This window comes from Pteropus vampyrus, unplaced genomic scaffold (assembly GCF_000151845.1).
Source record: "Pteropus vampyrus isolate Shadow unplaced genomic scaffold, Pvam_2.0 Scaffold182, whole genome shotgun sequence".
NCBI lineage: Eukaryota > Metazoa > Chordata > Mammalia > Chiroptera > Pteropodidae > Pteropus > Pteropus vampyrus.
In genome coordinates, this window is record NW_011888963.1 from 3,564,971 (window position 1) to 3,575,423 (window position 10,453).

Below are 10,453 nucleotides of genomic sequence, written 5' to 3' on the forward strand. Positions count from 1 at the left end.
GCAGACCTGCCTGCCGCGCGGCCGCGCCGGCCCATGCGAAAGTTGTGCTCTCTTGTTATCTCATCACCTGAGCAACGGAAGTTGCCCTGCCATCTCCCGTGGCCTTTAGAAGTTCTGAGCTCTGAGCCCACCTGCTGGGGCTATTCCCTGCTAAAATCGACAGGCGTCCACAGCATCTGGCTCCGTGCCTGAGGCTCTTCCTGAGGCAGCACCACTATCTGGTTTTAGTTTTCCCTTCTGACATCACTACCTGTGTTGCTTACCTTCTTGTGTCTAAGGTTCCATCTACGTGCAACCTAAATTAACCACTAAAGTGTTCCTGACTCCGTTCTTGACAAATTACAGTGGGTAGGTGAGTTGATGATCGGACATAAATGAAAGCGCTTATTCAGGAAGCCAGGGGGCCGCTTGGAGTAAATGTTGACTTGTCAGCAGTCATAAACTCTGGATTCAGAGCAATAAAAGTAGATGATCAAAACACTATAAATAAGTTTTGCAATATAAAAAGCAAGTTTTAGTAGTCAGCTTGAGGAAGGGGAAATAGGCTGGGGTGAACCACAAAAAAACTATAGCTTTTCTGCTATACAGAGATTTCAATTTGCTTGAAGTGGCTTATTTGGAGTCCTGTCCCATGACTAGGGCTGTATGCAATTTCCCACCTGCAAATCTGATGAAATCAATAACAAAACCAAAGACATTTCAGGAAAAGAAAACTACAGACCAATACACCTTATGAATATAAATACAAAAATTCACAACAAAAAACTAGCAAACCAAATCCAGCATTGTAGAAAAAGCATTTTACAGCATGACCGTGATACATTTAGCTAAGGAATGCAAGGTTGGTTTAAGATATAAAAATTATCGGTATACTCTTAGAAGAATAAAAACCGCAGGATTACCTCAATAGATCAAGAAAAAGCACTTGAAAACATCTAACACGTTTTATTATGATAAAAACACTCAACAAACTAGGAATAGAAGGGAATTCCTAAACCTGATAAAGGACATTTATTTTTTTAAAAAATCATAATACTTATTGGTGAAAGAATGAATGAATAATTTCACCTAAGATCAAGAATAAAACAAGGATGTCTGCTCTTATTATTTTTATTCAACATGGTACTGCAGGTTCTAGCCAGGGCTCTTACACAAGGAAAGGTCAAATATCTAATAGTGAACAAGGCAAATAAAAGAATTAATGAAGAAAACCAGGATAACAGAACTGAAGGGCAATAGGACACAAGCTCTCAGCTCAGTAAATAAATATTATCTATACCAAAGTGTATTATTGGGAAATTTCAAAGCATATGGGTTAGAGAGAAGATCTTAATAGCTTCCAGGGAGAAAAAAAAATCTTTTGTGAGGATTCAGAAATCAGAATGGTGTTGGACTTTTTGACAGAAACATAAAGAAAATAAATTCTAAGGGAAAGAATTTCCAATCTAGAAATTAATAAACTATGAGGTCAAAAAAAAAGATTTTTTAGGTATGCAAAGTTTTAAATATTCTTTTTGTGTATCATTTCTCAGACTGCAGGTGTGTTCCACTACAATAAAGGGATGAGATAGGGGGTCTGATAGAAGGAAGAGGAGAGGGTTGCACCCAAGACAACTGTGGCTGGTAGAGCGGTCCTCAAAAGATGCCACATCTCAATCCCTGGAACCTGTGAAAAAAAACCAAACAGTACTTTGCTGATGTAATTAGAGTTATGAACCCAAATAGGGAGATTATCCTGGATTACCCAGGTAAACACAATGCAATCACATAATCCTTTCAGAAGCAGAAAATTTTCTCCAGCTGGAGTCAGATGAAATGGAAGATGTCAGAGTAATATAAACCCTGAGGAGACTTCACCTTACACTGCTGGAGGGAACCACATGGAAAACACAAGAAAGAATGTGGACAGCTTGTGGAAGCAAAGATCTGACTGAATTTACGGTGCTTTTTATTTTTAAGAAATGAATTTTTAGAAGTATAAGGTTTATTACAAATGGGTCTGAAAGAAGAAAAGACAAAAAGTCTTAATACTTTCTAATTAAGGAATGTAATTTAGCCTCCTGCGTCCTATGAAGCCATGGAATAAAGTAAGAGAAATGGTAGGGTGGGCAAATTTGGCAATAAGAACACAGCATACTCAGTTCAAAGAGAATTTTGCATAAAATTTTAGCATAGAAATACTATACTAAAAAATGTTTTGTTGTTAGAGATTAAAATTTAACTGGATATTCCTCATTTATATAGCAACCTAAAAGGTGACCCCTCAGAACAATGGTTCTCAACCTTGGCAGCACATTGGAATCTCCTGAAGGGCTTATGAAAATACCCATGCTCCATTGTCAACCCTGGTATAACTGCATCATAATTTCTTGAGGTGGGAACTCAGGTGACTCCACTATATGATCAAGGTTGAGAACCATAGGCATAGAGAGGAGTCTGGTGAACTAAAAATAACCTCCTCTGTAAGTTTATAACCCAAAGTGAAGAATCACAATTTTCTACAATAAATATCCTAAAGAGTCTCAAAATTACAAATAGAGAACATGATTTAAAATATTTTAGGTAAGGTCTTTCACTTTTTTATGAAAAAAGATAGAAATTCAACTTCATGATTATAAGATACTAAATAAACACTAACTGACTTTACCTACTAGGTAATTGGTATTTAAATGTTTAGTAATATTCTCTTTGATCTCACCAGATACAATGGCCAGCTGAATATATTGGCATCTCAGTGTCCACAGTATTTGTATTACCTGATAGTAGAGTTTTATAACCTCTCGCTTCGGTTATAATTTCTGACCAAGAATGAAATAAATCATGCGAGAATTATAACTTTTTCCTACACACCGAACACTGTGCCACAACTCATGCCATGTGAGGTCTAAGGAGGACATTTAGGTGATTTGGAGATGGCAGGCAGTTAGAAACAAAAGGCTTGAGTTAATGACATCGTTTGTACAGAAGTAATATTTGATATTGTTAGATCACCAGGGGAAGAGTAGAGAGTCCTTAAAAAATTCTATATTTAGGAGGCAGGTCAGAAGGAGAGCCTAAAGGAGTTCCTGTTAGAAGGATTGGAAAGAAATGTAAGAATACCATATTATGGAAAGCAAAGGCTTTCCACAAGAGTGTGAAAAACAAGCGGATAGTGTCAAATGTTGCAAAGATACTATGAGGAAAAGCAACTGGGTTTGATGACTCATGAGGCAACAGAGAATAGCTTAGGCGTGGGGCTTTGGGACCATAGTGCCCTGGCTTGACTCTCAACTTTACTACTTAAAATGATAAAACCTTAGGCCAAGTTTCTTAACCTCTCTGTTACTCGGTCTCTTCATCTGTAAATAGGAGATAATAATAACAACGTTACAGGGTTATGAGGTTTTAATAATTTTATCCATGTACAGTGCTTAAAATGATATCTGGGTTTATATCCCAGTGGAGCCACAGTCCATGGTCTATGGCCATGCCACACTGAACAAGCCTGATGTCTGATCTCAGAAACTAAGCAGGGTCGGGCCTGGTTAGTACTTGGATGGGAGACCACCTAGGCAGACCAGGTGCTGTAGGCATAAATAAAAAAAAATTTTTTTAAAAAGAGCCTGAGCTCTGGCAACTCAAATTCTCTGGCTATTAATAACGGTCATCAGCCAGACCATTGTTAGCAGAAATGGTGTTAAGTCAGATAGGGCCTTTAGAGTCTGAGAGGGGAAGGGACCATAGACCAAAGGTCTTTTTTTTCTTCTTTAAGAAATATATTAACAAAGCCTGTTTCCCTTTACTCACTTAATAGGCAAATCAATAATAAAAATTACTAGAGATATGATTTAAATAATAAGTTTGTATCTTCTTTTCCTTGTCTAGGGACTGAGGTGGCGCTTCAGCAAGAAACCCAAGATCCCACCTTGACTGAGGCAGAAAGGGAAAGAGATCTATGAAACCCCAATAGGCAGGGACTATGGCCATTCTCAGCAAGAAGCAGATGCAGAAGAAGAGACCTCCCGTCCCTCAACATCCATACTAATAATAAGGGGGTTCATGGCTCTTAGAAAAGAGTTGTTAGGCAGGATAGTTAGGGGGTTTTGGGTCTGCCTGCAAAGACACTGAGGTCATCCTATCCTAGAAAGGGTCCACCCTAACCCGCCCACAATTAAGCAAGCCAAAAAGCATTTTTTTTTTTTAACTCACACAAAGAAACCAGTAGGCAGAATTAAGTACCAGTTTAAGCCAGTCACTTGCACCTAAGCAATGAAGACCCCAATGATCTTCAACTCACCTGAGCCTCATTATAACATCATTATAATGCATATGCCTGGAACTTCATTAATATTATAACAGACTGAATTTGGGGAACAAACATGCTCAGAAAGCAAAATGATGAATCACTGAGTCCTGTCAGTCTTAGTTGTCAATCAAGGAAGCCCACTCCTCTAAGAAAAGTAACTACTAGCAAATAGGGATTAAAACCCTAAAATCTTTGTTACCAGGCCTTTTGAGCCACACTTCTCTTGCTCAGGCCTGTTTCCATGACTGGAGGTGTACTTTCCCTTCTAATAAAGCTTTTCTTTTCGACTGTATTTTGGTGTCTTGCTCAGTTCTTTGTTCGAGACATCAAGAACCTGGACAACGTGCCAGGAGAGGATCTCCACTTTCTGATTACAAAATGACAGAAACCCAATTCGAGTTGGCTCAAGGAAAATATTCCTTAGTTTATAGGAATAAGTCTATGACAGTTTTATGCATGTTCAGATCAAAGTGTTCCAATGATTCCCTCAGCTGAGTATTTCCATCCTTTGCCTCTATTTTTTCTGTGTTGGCTTTATTTTCAGGCAAGATCAGTCTATATAGCAGCAAGAGTGGCCACCAGCAGCTCCAGGCTTAAATTCAACCAGCTTAGCAAACGCAATGGAAAAAGAATACCTCTTTCCCATTAGCTGCAGCGAAATTCTGCATCTGAGTTTCAATATACAGACTTGGATCACATGCCCATTCCCATCAATTACTGTGACTAGAAAGAGATAACTAGTAGTTTGGTTGGTTAAGTGTCATCTGTTCACCCATAAAACTGTGTGTATGTGGGGGGTGTGCATGCGTTGGGATGTGGGTATTGGGGGGAATCAGCCTCCCTACTCAGACCATATAGGTTGATAGTAGGAGTTCCCCAAAGGAATATTGATTGCTGTTATCAGAACATGGAAATGACTATTTGGGCAGGCAAAAGTAAAAGATGTCCATTGTAAGTAGTGTGTGTGTGGTTAATTGAGCACAGAAAGATTACTGAACATCAGAGAGCTCAACTTATGTTTGAATGATGGTAGAAATCTATATGGAACAGAATAAATGCCACTCGGATGAAAGACCTAAGCCTGGCTCTTTCATTAGCTATATGTGCTACTTCTGGTTAAACCACTTAACCTGCCAGAACCTCAGTTTCTTTATCTGTAAAATAACAGAATCACAGGTTTTGAGACTTCTTTCAAAATGTTCAACATCCTAGGAAGAGAGAGACAGTAAAATGATGTGATATACATGAGGCTCATGCTTAGGGAAGTGACCAGAGCTGATGGATAAGCACCAAAGAAATAAAGGTGTCATAAAAGAACTGTTGAAATGGCAATCCATGGGGCTCAGACTGGGAAGGGACGCAATAAGGCCAGAAAGATATTGTCGAGGTATTCCCTAGGTATCTGCATGTTCCTGCCGTAGAAAAGTTATAAAGCTAGTGCTAAAATTATTGAGAAAGGCAATGCTCCTGGAGATTTGTAGGTTACAGCAATGGAGATGGAAAGATACTTCAGGAAAAGGTAGTTGTTTATTTTTATTTTTAACTCTCTTTAGGATATGTAAGACTAAGTGGAACTCTGAAAAAGCTGAAAAAATTTAATTTTATAATTATTTAACAGTTATATATAATAATTAAAATATGTAACATATATTTTATAAAAAATATATAATTAACAAATTCGTATTAGTATTAATAAAATCAAACCAGAATTTTTTTTTTACCAAGTATGATCATTCTTCAATCCTTAAAACACATAATTGGAAAAATCTTCTTTCAAAAAAAAGAACGATATTGTGAAAATACCAAAGACTTCAGATTCGCGATTTTCATCTACATAATCTTGGGCAAGTCATACAACTTTAACTCCAAGTTTCCTCAAATATAAAAATGGTTTTTCTTAAATGGCATGTCTTAGTAGTTGAGATTATCAAACAAGAATTGTATGCAAAAGCCAGTGTATTGCAACAATATAATCATTTAAATATGTAATTTTTATTAGGAACGATTTTACAATTTAGAAAGCTATTATAATAAACAATAATCACTAGGTGGAATTAACATTAATTTCTAACCTACTTATATAGGATATACATATTTAACACTAACTTTTCATTAAGTTTCCTTCCAGATTGTTGAAGTAACTTCCCTATCAGTTTGAATCTACTGACCCTTACCTTTGAGTTGTCTTCTCTAAGTTAATAGTTCAAAGAAATCTTATACAACCAATTCATTTAACTAACATTGAGAATATTGTTTCAAATAGGTGACATATACATTCCATCTTCAAGTGTTGTTATGGGACCTATTCCAAATGTTAGTTGTCTGATTTCAGAATTTAAATGAAATTAGTTCGTGAAAGCAATTTTCATTTATCAGGGAGTAAGAAAAGGGAGAGGAGTGAAAAAGAAAAAAATGTGATTTATATGCACTGTCTTCCCAAAATCATCCAAGCAAATATAACCTTTTAAATAGTGTGACACTTCTCACTCTTGCTCACTCTCTGGTATCGGCAAAATCTGAATCTGTCAGATAGCCTATTACGTTCCTTGCAAAAGGCGAACTTGCAGTGTGCCCTAATATTCAAGTTTATGACCTTGGGCACTGTGGACATGAAATTCACAAATTTAACAAAATAGTATCATTCACACTGGTGCACATTATTTCACATGTATCTCTGTCCCATATCCTTTAATAGTTATAGTGGTTGTTACTTCTGTCCTTTACTAAAGGGATCACAAATTTGCAATTTTATAATTACACTTATAAATTTTACTGTTAGCTACCCAATAAGAAGGTGATGTTGATAATTCTTCAAAAAAAAAAAAAAGATTATAATTTGAGACTTGCTTTGACAGAGAAGTACTTACAGGATGAAGTTCCAGACACATTGCATCCATGATATTGGGCATTTTAATAATGTAGTTAACAGTTTTATCCTTGGGAATATGTACAGTGGAACAGAATAAATGCCACTCAGATGAAAGACCTAAGCCTGGCTCTTTCATTAACTGTATGTGCTACTTCTGGTTAAACCACTTAACCTGCCAGAACCTCAGTTTCTTTATCTGTAAAATAACAGAATCACAGAATTTTAGGACTGTAATACACCCTGAAAACCAGGGCTAACTGGAGGTTAGCCCTGCCTTATCCAGTCAGTCTTGAGGCAGAATTCATTTTTAGCTTCAGCTGCAGCTGACTAGACTGTCATTCTGATAATACAGAGACATCTTTTTTATTCTGAAAACCAATTACTTTGCTATTTTGATATGCTACTAGATCCAAGGTTTATGGAAAAAATTCCTCTCAAGTGATTGTGTGAAGTAATGAGTACATGAAAGAAAGAGAAACAAATTTAAAAAGTGACTAAATTAAGTCTGCTTCAGGAAGTGTTTTGTTCAGTCAAGGTATGAGGCTTCGGAGTTTGGGATTATCATTGAAATTGCATCCATCACCAATAACAGAATCTTTGGGTTCAGAGAGCTAACAGGGGATAAATTAAGAAAATTAAGAAGGGATAACCTTGTTGGTTACTATTAGAGAGGAAGGAAAGATTAGTAACATAATGGTAGTATCCTGTCCTGGAAGAGCCATACATATTTTGCATCTCTACCACCCTCAAATGAAGGTGAGCATTTAGTACCACAAATGTGCAGTGCAGGGACCAATCTAAGAGCAATCTAGCAGCTGTGATGCTAAGCAATGATTTATGATCATATTATAATGCTAGTCTTCAAAAATAACTACTATAATTTAATACAAATAATATTTTAAAATGAAATTGCAGCTTTATTCTGATATCCAGAAAGTTCACGCTATGATGGTAATATTCCATTTTGACCTTGAGGTTGGCCAAACAAATTGATATAAACATTTATTCAACCAAAATACATATTTGGTATACTTCTATGGAAAATTTAGTTCAACTTTTCACCAATTCTGTAATTGCTTCCACATTATCCTAGAAGGTAGCTGTTCAGTTCTGTTAGGGGTCTTTCAATGATGGGTAATTTACTTCTGAACAAGGCAAAATTTTTCTTGTCTTATTTCTAGCCAGCTCTAATTAATCAAGTATTCTTCATTATATTGACCTGAAATCTTCTTGCTTAATGATATTTTATCCACTGCCCTTTTTTCTATCTTCTGATAGAACATATTAATAGAATAAGTCTGCTTTTATAAAGCTAATTTTCAAAGGTTAGTGCTCTACAGATTTGAAGGCAATCCTTTGCCATTTCTTTTCCAGGTTAAATGTGATCAGGCCCTTCAACCATGTATGTCACATGCAGGCCAGACCCTTCACTAGCCTAGTGTTCACCTCTAATACTTGATGTCCCCTTAAAAATGTAGAAGGACATGAGAAGCCAGGACTTAGTGAATTCACTCACTCAAGAAATTTTTATTGACCATCTCTAGTGGGAGGACACAACAGTGAACAAAACAGATAAAAATCTCTGCCCTGTGGAACTTACATTCTCAGGGGGAAAGACAGCAAATAAGTAAAATATGTAGTATGTTAGAAAGTAAAATGTGCTATGGAGAAAGATAAAGCAAAAAATGGAAATAGGACATTCGGAGGGTGAGGGTGAGGTTACAGTTTAAAACAGTGGTCAGGGAGGAACTCACCGAGAGATGACTGTGCCAGTTATCACCTGTTTGCTCCTCTGGATCTATTCTCTTCCTTTATCCCTCCTAGTCTCCATCTCAGGAAGCTGAATTATAGAGTAGATCAACAGTTCCTGTGCCATCTGGCTTTCTGTTTGTATTAACAGGGGACTCTACTAAGACATCAGAGGGAGGGAGGAGAGTGAGGGCAGGATATTTATTCCCTGACTGTCACTTAATGAGTCTCTCAGGTTCACTACGCCCTCAATTGGAAGTTATGATTCCTCCCAAGGCTGCTGGTTCTACAAGACTTTCTTTCCTGGTTCCAGGAACTGCTCAGTCCCCTTTTAGACCTAGGTAGGAGTGGAGAGATCTAGGTTCTGTGCTATTCTTTGTGGTTTCTTTACATCCACACTTTTGAAAATTCTCTTTGTCCATGAACCTTCCTCTAAGTATCCTATTTCAAGTATGCTGTTTCCTGTTGAGACTCTGACTGATGTAGTGATATTTGAGCAAAGATATGGAAGAAAATAGAGTAAGCCATATAGATAACACAAGGACATGAGTATTCCAGGAGCGTAAGTACAAAGGCATATTGCTAAAGGCATAACCTGGCAGTGCAAAGCAAAGAGGAGCTTTCATCTCCCTTGACCATTACATTATATGTTCATAAATGTACTTGAAGATTGCAGTAGCTTTCTCATGGCAGTCATATGCTTTGTTTATAAGGACTTGTCATAAAATCATATGCTTTGTTTTATGGACTTGTCATAAAATCAAATCCACTTCTTCTGATTCATTAAGATCTTAGAGCAAAATACAGGGTTTCATGTTTTTCTCCAACAACTTTTATTTTTTTGTCATTAAACAAATATTTAATAGGCACTGACTAGATGTCAAATATTGTGCCACATACTGGGAATCCAATGGTAAATAAAACAGGGCTGGTTTCTACCATTCCGGAAGTTTCAGCTTAGTAACAGAGACACCAAATAATCACACCAATAAAAATAAAATTAAAACGAAAGTGCTGCATGAGGGTGGTACGAGGTAGTCTCAGAGAATATTCCTGAAGAATTTGACTAAGTCTGGGAGTTCACAGAGGCTTCTCTGAGGAAGTGATAATTGAGATGAATGTGAACTAAAAATTGCGGCTAATTTCACATAGCAAAATGTCCTCAAGTTTCACCCATATTATAGCATGTGTCAGAATTTCACTCCTTTTTCAGGCTGTCGTCACCTTTTCTTTTACCGTTTGTTTTCTAGTATTTGTAGCTGTGGCAAATTTCGGTCTGTGATTTGTTTTCATTGCAATACTTTGGGAGGAGAGATCTATAGTCCTCTTGAGCTATGCTATTGTTATTTACCAAAAAGTATCTAATAATTAGGAATGATCGAACTGGCTAGGTCAGCTCTCAAAATTTAGTTTATAATCTTTATCACCAACATCTTTAAGTACTTACTTATTACATTTCAGGATTATAAACCAGTTCTCAGAAAAAATATGGCCATATTTTGTGAATAGTTGTTTTATGTTAGGGCAGGCAAATTTTCAACCTTAAAAAA

The 10,453-nt window shown here is 36.8% G+C and overlaps 1 pseudogene; it reads left to right on the top strand.

Moving 5' to 3' along the window:
- The first annotated feature begins 3,456 nt into the window (after positions 1-3,456).
- LOC111746303 lies at positions 3,457-3,572 on the top strand (annotated as a pseudogene).
- Positions 3,573-10,453: the final 6,881 nt, after the last annotated feature.